General features: G+C 40.1%; 1 protein-coding gene across 4 annotated transcripts in view; it reads left to right on the plus strand.

The window, feature by feature from the left end:
* Nucleotides 1–1,492: 1,492 nt before the first annotated feature.
* The window catches only part of crebrf (creb3 regulatory factor), a 41,549-nt gene continuing 32,872 nt past the window's right edge, over nucleotides 1,493–10,169 (plus strand). For all 4 annotated transcript variants that reach the window (XR_014625138.1, XR_014625139.1, XM_084386896.1 and 1 more), the window contains exon 1: nucleotides 1,493–1,625. The gene's annotated coding sequence lies outside the window, so the exon portion shown is untranslated. The remainder of the gene's footprint in view (nucleotides 1,626–10,169) is intronic.

Below are 10,169 nucleotides of genomic sequence, written 5' to 3' on the forward strand. Positions count from 1 at the left end.
AAGGCTATATATATATAAATGAACTAAATTAATAAAGATTTTACTACAAAAATGAAACATCACTGAACTTTACTTATAAGCTGGACTGTGACGCTATTTTCTTATGGAAACAAACTTTGTTTCATTATTTTCCTGTTCTCTCTGTAAAGCTGCTTTGAAACAATCTGCATTGTAAAAAGCACTGTATAAATAAAGGTGACTTGACTTGACTTGCATACAAATATTTTTTTCATTCTTTGTTCATTCTTTGTTCATTCTTTGTTTAGCTCGCGGGCAGCATTTAAAAGCAACATGACCCCCTGTTGTGGGAAATCTACCCAGCTTCAGATAAAAGTTGATATATTTCATATATTTACAATATTTGGACAGGGCTTACATGTTTAAAAAGTTGTATGTTTATGTTGACATTTTCTGAATTTAATTTTTACATTTTTCATAATCTGTCTATAAATGTTTTTATCTCAGGGGATATGTTGTCCTTTTAGGAGTATAAAATGTCTCTTATGGCTCATATATGCATTGCAAAACAATGATAATTAAAAGTTCCCCAAAAGCCTTTCATGTCTTATATTGAACATTGACATTAACATGAAATATGTTTAAAAGAATTTAAAAAATGATGTATGAATAATCAAGTAAACCTGAGTTGATTCAGTCCAGTAAAGGTTAACAGTAAAATCTTACATTTACTTTATAAAAAATTTAAAAATACTTCAACTATCAATCAGATGACAGGAGTCATGAAGTAGATTGTGTACAACAGGTTTTTTTCAGCAAAGTTTTGGCCATATTGATAATGTATAGGCCCTAGAAATGTGCATATTAAATATTATACAGTATAGGCTAATATATTCATAAATAGGCATTATATGTATTGTTCAACAGAATTAAAAAAAATAATGTTTCGTTTAAGTTATGAGAGAATAAATGTTTTACAAATGTCGCTTTCAGTGTTTTCAATGTAATTTCAATTTCTAAAATTTGTAATTTCAATTTTTAAAAAAATCATGTTTTCAGTCAATTTATACAAACATTAATATAAGAAAGAAAAGAAAATCATGAAATTGTATAATTTGTGTCCTAATAAGCCTAATTTGTGGAAAATAGCAATAAATTAATTTGCTGATGTCTCTTTATGGTCTTGCCCTTTTTGGGGTTATAATATAACATAACATAACATAACATAACATAATATAATATAATATAATACGATATAATATAATATAATATGATATAATACGATATAATATAATATTATATAATATTATATAATATAATATAATATAATATAATATAATATAATATAATACGATATAATATAATATAATATAATATAATATAATATAATATAATATAATATAATAGTATGAAACCCTTTTTTTCAGGCTAAAGTATTTAAATAACTTGTTTTGGGACAAGAACGAGCGCTCGCCTTGATTGGTCGGTGCAGAACCACGTGACAAGGCAGTCACGCGCTTTCCAGGAACCCGTCAGGAAGAAGATAAACAAAACAAACCAGAGAGAGGAAGACGGCGTGGATTGAGAAGAAATGACATTAAGTTTTCCTAGAGACGATTAAAATTTGGAGTTACAACCATTTTTTCTAACAAATGGGTTGCTTAAAGGTGAGTCATCTTTTTGAACTATGCCAACGCAGTGAAGTGTGCAAGAATAGTTGTTTAATAATGATAAAAACAGTGTGTCTTGCAGTTAGCTCTCTGGCTAAGTTATGCTAGCAGAGGGGAGGGACGCGGAGGCCATAGTGTTGAAGCAGCGCTAGTTCCTCTAACCCGTTCTCGTCTGTTTATCTCACTGGATTCAGAGCGATATTTTATCGTGTTTCGCAGCTTGAGGTGCCCGTTTGTCCTTTCAGATCAATATTTTTCCCGTGTTTGCTGAGCTGGCCAGTCATTGGTGCTGAGTAAGGGCAGGAGGTGTTGGTTCGCTTTCAGTTACACAAGAACTTCTAGAACATTGCAGGACCCCAGAGTTTTCTTTTAGTGTACAAACCCAGTCCAGATATCGACGAATAAGCTAATAATATAAATTAGATGCATTAAATAAAGCTTCTTAGAATTGGGAAACCAGTGATTTATAGAATTTTATTTTTTTATTTTTTTTATTCATAGATTCTTTTTACGGTGTCTTACTATAAGTCTGCAAGGGTACACGCCCCCATCGTGCACGATGCAAAGTGAAATGACAAAACACGATATTTTTCGCGTTATCTAGAATGTCTTTGGGACATGGACACCCATCCCAACTGATTTTAATGTGTTTTGATCGTGCTCCAAAAAAAAAAAAAAAAACCGCATTAAAATGCAATTTCTGGTCAGTTTGAACGAGTCTTTTAATCTCAAGTTCATTTGCCTGCTGTCTTGTAAATGATTCAGAATTGAGCGTTTGTCTGCAAACTAAAAGTTTGCGGAAATAATGTTTTGCATTCCATCTGTTTACGTAACGTGTGGAGGCCTGCGATATTGTTTGTTGCTCGTCGAGTCAACCGAGCTTAGTGGGGCGGGTCTTGATTGACTGCGAATTGGTGCAATCAGTAATATGCGGAGGCGGGTTGTGAGTTTGCTCGCAGCCAATCAGAAGGCGCCATTGCGTGGGCGTTGGCGCAGTATCGCAGCGGGTTAGGTTGACGCTATTTGTTTTTGAAGGGTGCCATGTTGAGTTCAGGGTGTTGTTGTGAAGTGTTAGTAGGTCAGAGTAAAGTAGGATCTCGCCCACAACGCTAATCGTTAGAGCGACATTCCTTTGGTTTAATGCAGTTTTTGCGGAAGTGTTAAATCTGTGAGGTCCCAGAAGTGTAGAAATGTGAGCAGTCAAGAGATGTTTAGTAGGTCATTCTGTCTTCATGTAAACATTGCAGGGGTGATCACCTATAAGAGGGATAGCATTACATCTGCGTGCTATATAGTCAGGTTTTTATGAAGAAAGTGAGCAAGCACTGAATTTTGAGTGCAATGTCATGGCAAAAGGGTTTGATTGGGACTTCACCCAGAGGCCTGTACTGATAGTAGATGAACATGTTTTATAGCTGGATTTGACTTTTCTTTGCCATGAAATATTAAAGTGTTAAAAGTCAAACAATCAGCTGTGAAACTGAGCTTGTATTTCCTCTAAAGAGTGTGATCATCCTGGTTTGAATAAGTAAACGATTATGTGTTTTACCCCTAAGGTTTGAATTTCTCAAATGCCTGTTGTAAAACCAAAAGATTAGTTCACTTCAAAAGTTTAACTCATTTATTTTTTACTCACCTTTTGTGCAATTGTGACCTTCTTCAGTCTAATAAAAAAAGAAAAGGATTCAGATATAAAATAATCCCATGCAACTCAAAATTCCAAGTGTCCCGAAGGCATACAGTAGTTATTTAATTATCAAACAAACATTATATTAAGTTTCAGTGTTGCTGTAAAACAGTCATTTAGGTGCTTCACTAATGTCGATTATTCAAAAATTATCCTTTTGTATTTCATATGAAATTGTATACGTTTAGTATGACGTGATGAGTAAATATAGCCTATTTTTATAATTATACAGTCAGTCAGTAGTTTAAAGCAATAATCCACAACCTAATAAAAAATTTCAGAGCGCTTCATTTGTCCTTGAGTGCATGTGCCTGTGTGTAAGGAGCGTGTGCTGTTGCTGTCTCGGCGAGCAGAGACCTCTGACATTTGCAGAATAGTCTGTGCATTTGAAGCCCGGACTGCAAAATGCAAGCCCTGTTTGTAATTAGCTCAGACTGTCATTTTCAGGTGCAAACAGACATCGGAGCTTATAAGACATGTCTAAACATCAGCCTAAGCAAGACTGTCTCCAGTCATACTTCCTGAGTATTAGCCACAGTGTGTCTGTACTCTGTAGATTTAGCGCAAAGGCCACCAGTTTGATCACAGCACGCCTACGCATAAGATTCTTTCAGATTGTGCACAACAAAGTGACGACCTGCTAGTGCAAACTGCACAAAACTAGTGTGTAACAAAGTGTTTTAGTTTATGGACATTAGGGGTGTGTGATGATGTGACCAAAATCTGATATCACGAGTCATTTATTGCACGATAATGGTATCACAATATTGCTTAGGGTATATTTGCTTTAAATAAGGTTTTTATGATGTTGAAATGTTGGTTTCATAATTCAGTTTCATAAGTTTCATAATTCACAAAAAAACTGATACTAGCCTAAGTAAAAAAAAAACAAAAAAAAACTAACAAGCTTACTGAAGATAAGAAAACTGTGAAAAAGAAAGAAGAAACTAATTACAAGAATATACACCTACACCTACACCTACAACTTCAAGCACTAGAAATAAATATTTCATAAATTAGTAATCAAATGTATTAAAAACATTGCATTGCCTTCACGGTGTAATACATTTTATAAAGTTACAAAAGTGATTCAGTCAAGAGCAGTACGAGATTTTCTCTTTTTTTGTTGTTTGATTAACATTAATAACACAGGCAGCAGCTGCTGTCACTTTAATAGTGATGGTGAAAAGAAGCCTTGTGAAGCACTGATGCTTTACCCTCAACTGTATCATAAAATGGTTCATTACTCAAAGCTTTTCAACATGGTGCACACTAGCGACATCTTGCGGTCAAAAGGTGGAAAATCTGCCTTTTGCGTCCCAGACGACCCAGCCATTCTTCATGGGCTGCGTTTACACGTGGCGTTAACATGAGATCACCGTGATCCAATCAAGCAGATCGGATCGTAAGCCAATCAGGACACGGTGCGTTTACACCTGTCCACATCAAGTGGCTTTTGTATCTGGATAACAGATCGGATCTCGCATTCACGCGAAAAAAATCGCAATACTCATGCATCAAAGCCTCGGTGTGTAGCTCCACAGTTGTTTTACTGTTTTTGTTAGTTTGTCCTGTCTTTAGTTATTCCTCTCAGTTTCAGCAGGGACGAACTGCTGAACATTCGGCAGGACACACCACACAATCGTTCACCGGTTTTCATTATTTGGACGGTGGCCAGCGGGGTGGGGCTGAGAGCCATGAGAACGGAGCGAGACCGGTGTTGTGGGTGCTAATTAGCGTCACCTGCTCTGGAAGGATAAAAGGAGGAGTGACGACAGTGCAAGATATGAGAGGTCCAGGCCTGGACTTTTACTTTTGTGTTTTGTTTATGTTTGTGCGGCAGTTGTCCCTGAGGGGCTGCCGCTTTACTTTAGTTTTATTGTTTGTTTATTTTTGGATTAAAGTTTTATGTTAAATGTTTGCTAGTTCTCTCCTCGTTCTTCCCTGAACTATGTACATTGTTACATTGGTACCGAAACCTGGAAGGAAGGAGGGAAGCGCTGTCATAGAGCCCTCGCCGCTGTGGGGAAGTCGAGGTGCCATTGAGTTGGATTGAGCAGAATCTGCCGCCAAGGATGCTGGAGGGATCGGAGAGGGGACTGAGATACTCGCATCTGTCCACCGAAGCATGGAGGGGTGGCTGCCGTTGGGTCGGAGGAGACGTCACCGTTTGCCGACATCTGGGTCTGCATCCAGCCGCCAGCATGTGGAGGAGAATGTGCCGCGGGAACTGGGCCTCGCTGGTGGACTCCCATGAGGAGGAGCCGTCGCCGGCCATCAGGGGAAGTGGGGGGGGGATAAGGCCGTCCACCTGGCGCATCCAGTGCGAAGAAATTCTCTCGGCTGGTTGGGGACCCGAGCGGCAGTGCATTTTGGGAACCGGACCAAGAATTTTTTATCCCTCTCTCTCCTCACTCATCTCTGTCTCTCCTCATCCTTCCATCTCCTTTTTTTCATTTTTTTTTTCACCTCGTCTGTCCTTACCCCCAGGTGCAGTGCGGGGCTGAGAGCCGTGGGAACCGAGCAAGGCTGGTGGCTCAAGTGCTACCCGCTGAGATTATGCTACCTCCCATTAAAACAGTGGGTAGCACAATACAACAGCGAAAAAATGCTATCGGCATCATTTTCATGTGGTTTGAGGATTTATTAACATCCATATCAACCCTACCCTTAAAACATAGTTGGTAGTACAATCTGATAGGTAGCATTATTCGTCAGAACACCAGCGTGCTAGTGCAGCTCTGCGGCGTTGCCTAGCATCCATCTGGCAGACCTCCGCAACAAACGGACAAACTTCTTCTCCTGTCCTGAACAAATAAGGACTTTTTAAAACTCTGATGCTCTGTGTTTCACGGAAACCTGCCTGAATGTAGCCATCCCGGACAGCGTGTTAAATCTGCCGGGCCTTCCAGCTGTTCATAGCATACAGACGGTGGGACATGTTTCTACATCAATGAAAGGTGGTGTCCAGATGTAAAAGCATTGAAGAAGATGTGCCGTCCCGATCTAGAAGTAGTCTTCATCAACTGTAAGCCTTTCTACTCACCGTGGGAGTTTTCCTTGTTCATTCTCACCAGTGTTTACATTCCTCCGCGAGCGTGTGTGAACGCAGCACTGCAACAGCTGGCTGATCAGATCATAGACACGAAGCAACAAAACCCGTTAACAGGACTCTGTTATAATTATTCTCTGGGACTTTAGTAATGCAAATCACTCTCGTGAATTGCCAAAATACTGACAGCACGTTACATATCCCACTAGAGACAGTAATATACTGGACCCCTGCTACACCACAATAAAGGATGCATATCACTCTGTCCCATATGCAGCTTTAGGGCTCTCTGATCAGGTTCATCTGGTCTGGTTTATCTTATACCTACCTACAGGCAAAAACTTCATCTAAATCATCTAAAACTGTAGTAAAAACTGTAAAGACATGCACCAATGAAACAGATCGGGCATTACAAGCCTGTTTCAAGTGCACAGATTGAGTGTTTTTGAAGCTGCTGCCACCGATCTGGACAAGCTCACTGAAACTGTTACATCATATCAGTTTCTGTGAGGATGTGTGCATTCCTACCAGGACTTAATTAACACAACAATGACAAACCATGGTTCACAGCAAAGTCAGACAGCTTAGTCAGGCCAAAGAAGATGCCCCTACAAAGGTGGGGACAGAGTCTTGCATAATCAGACACTGACAAAGGAGATCAGAGAAACTACGCTAAAACTACTCTACAGTTTTCAGCCCACGACTCTGCATCTGCAGTGTGGAAAGTCCTGAAAGACATCACCAATTACAAGGCACCATCACCCCCACTGTGTCGAATCAACAACTGGACGATGACCTGAATGAGTTTTATTGCAGGTTTGAAAAATCCGGTCTCACGCCCCACATCCGTTCTAACCTCCTCTCCACGCATTCATTAACACCTTCAGCAACCCCCTCTCCCAACAATCTGTGAAGAGGATATGTGCCAGATCTTCCCGAAACAGTACACAAGGAATGCACCAGGCCCAGATGCCGTTTCACCAGCCTGTCTAAAACCCTGCGCTGACCATCTGGCCCCAGATCACTGATGCCATGCGAAGGACGTCCCTGCTTCAAATGCTCCACTTTCTTCCCCATCCCAAAGAAACCCAAAGTCACAGGACTAAATGACCACAGACATGTTGCTTTAATGTCTGTCGTCATGAAGTCATTTGAAAGACTGGTGCTGGCACACCTGAAGGACATCGCTGGACCCCCTTGCAGTTTTGCTTGGATGTCAACGTGGGACTGCACTACATCCTGCAACATCTCTCCAGACCTGGGACTTATGGGAGGATCCTGTTTTGTGGGCTACAGCTCGGCTTTCAACACGGATATCCTCCTGACTAAACTTACCCAGTTCTCGGTACCCACCCCATCTGTCAGTGACTGCACATCACCAATGACTGCACTGCAAAAGACCCCTCTGTCAAGCTCCTGAAGTTTGCGGACGACACTACACTCATTGGCCTCATCCGGGACGGTGACGAGTCTGCTCGCAGAAAGGAGATTAAAGAACTGGTTATCTGGTGCGGTCATGACCTGGAGCTGAACACGCTCAGAACAGTGGAGATGATTGTGGACATCAGGAGGAACATCCCCAGAGTGAGTAAAAGTGATGGCGAAATCATTCTGGAACATTCTGGATCATTCACATCCGGGCCACTTTCTCTTTGAACTGTTGCCGTCTGGTCGGCGCCACAGAGCACCAGAACAGCCATTCATATTGTGTGTGTTTTTTTGTATTTTTAATTACTTATTACATTTTATTATCTGTGTTGTCACTGTCATTCTGTTTGTGCACTGGAAGCTTCTGCCACCAAGACAAATTCCTTGTATGTGAAAGCATACTTGGCTACTCTTTCTGACTCAAACGATAAGCCTTCGTGACTGCGTAGCACAGCAAACGTCATGTGAGCGTAACTGCGATAGAGACGATAGGCCAAAATCTCTACCGGTATATCGCCTACCTAGACCTTTACACAGGCAAAGTCTGAATATTGCAGATAAAGTAGATTATTTTTTAATATCGATTATTTTCAAGATTTCATTCTTTGGTCGTTTTATACATTGTTTAATACATTTCATACCATTTCATTTCACATGACAGGACTGCAAGTTTATTTTTTTAACAGTTCATTACTGCATTTCTGGTAACAGCATTCAGTGACTTACAGAGAGCTATTTCTTTGTATGGCTTCCAGCTGATTAAAATAATAAAAGAAAAACAAGTATTAAAATGATTCAGTGTTAATGTGACTAAAAATATTGATTTAGCTGAAATTTGCCTAATAATAAAAGTACATTTTTGCATGCATGCACTTTTGTTAATTTCTTTGGGTGCACAAACGTTTGAGCTTCTGACAATATTTGATGTGCACTAGGCCTATGTATGTGCTGCGTAAATCAATGTTTATATGTGAATAAAATAAATAAAATCTGTTCATCATATAAAGTGCTTGTGTCTTTTCTGAAGACTTGGATTAAACCACTCGCTTCATATGGATTAGTTTTATGATGTCGTCATGAACGTTTTTCAAGCTTGAAAATGTTGATTATCTAGACTTTTAATGAATAGACAGAAGTGAGATTAGCACAATCAGGGAAGGCTCTTTAGGCTGTGTAGTCAAACATTCATTCGTTTGCACGACACCACTTTCAACTAAAAACAGAAACCGTTTTAAATGCATTTTAGCCATTCATGTACACAACAGTGGCATTTTTGGGGGCCTGAAAACGCAAACTTTTGAAAATGGGTTTCAAAGGGCACGTTTTTGAAAAGGATACCGTTATCGTTTCCGTGTAAAGTACAAAAACGTGAATTTGTGAGAACGGTGACATCATGCGCATGTATATTACGTGTTCAGTCCATAGACAGTAAAATAAATGGACACAGCGACCCCATTGGATTCAATGGAGAAAAGTGAAGTCAATTAGAAGCACTCACTTCCTGATGGCTGAGCGTACTGCGCAGACTCAAACTGAGCTTGACGACGTAGATGTGACGTGAGCAACCCGTCTGTCTTCTAGTAGCTGTGCCGAGAGAAATCTGAATCATTCCCTTCCGAAACTCTCAGAGACGGAGAGTGTGAGTAGGAGGTGTCCATGAGCTAGGAGCAGGAGCAACTTTTGCTAAGTATTCGGATTAATTATGTTGTCATTTTGCCTCCACGTCCCCCCGATTGCCCGCGAGCTTCTCCTCCTGTCCATACGGTAATCTCTCTACTGTGCGACAGAGAGGCGCGTGGTTATGACGTAATCGTTAGCCTATTTTTACAAAAACGGCTTCTATGTGGCCATAACGTAAGATACAAGGTAATGGAGCCTTTTATACATTTTTGTGTTTCTTTAGAAATAAATAATGGACAAATGGAGTGTTTAAACGCCTCAGATGTAAAGTTATTCGCTGTCAAAGTGACGCCAAAATGAATGGGAGTCAATGGAATGCTAACGGCAGGTGATGGTCCGCTAATCAATGGCGGCGCCCGGGGAAGCTTCAGTTTTTTCTGAAAGATTACCCCCTTGGTTCAGTCTATATAGGCGGCATAGGATTTCTTTACAAAGTGACATCGCCAACTACTGGCCTGGCAGCAGAATACAGCGTTTTCGTGGATCCATGTGAATGGGGATCGCTTTGACAACGTTGTCATCTGTACGCGAAAAATGCAAAGGAAAAACCTTCCCGTTTTTAGTACCTTTTTGACATGTAAATGTACCCTAAGTGTTGTAATTGGAAATTAGAGGAAATGAATTATTGAATTTGGTCTGAGACAGTACAAGGAGCTTTAATGGGAATGAAAGTAACTTTCTTTTCACCTTTTGT

The sequence above is a fragment of the Rutilus rutilus genome (assembly GCF_951802725.1).
Source record: "Rutilus rutilus genome assembly, chromosome: 18".
Classification (NCBI taxonomy): Eukaryota; Metazoa; Chordata; class Actinopteri; order Cypriniformes; family Leuciscidae; genus Rutilus; species Rutilus rutilus.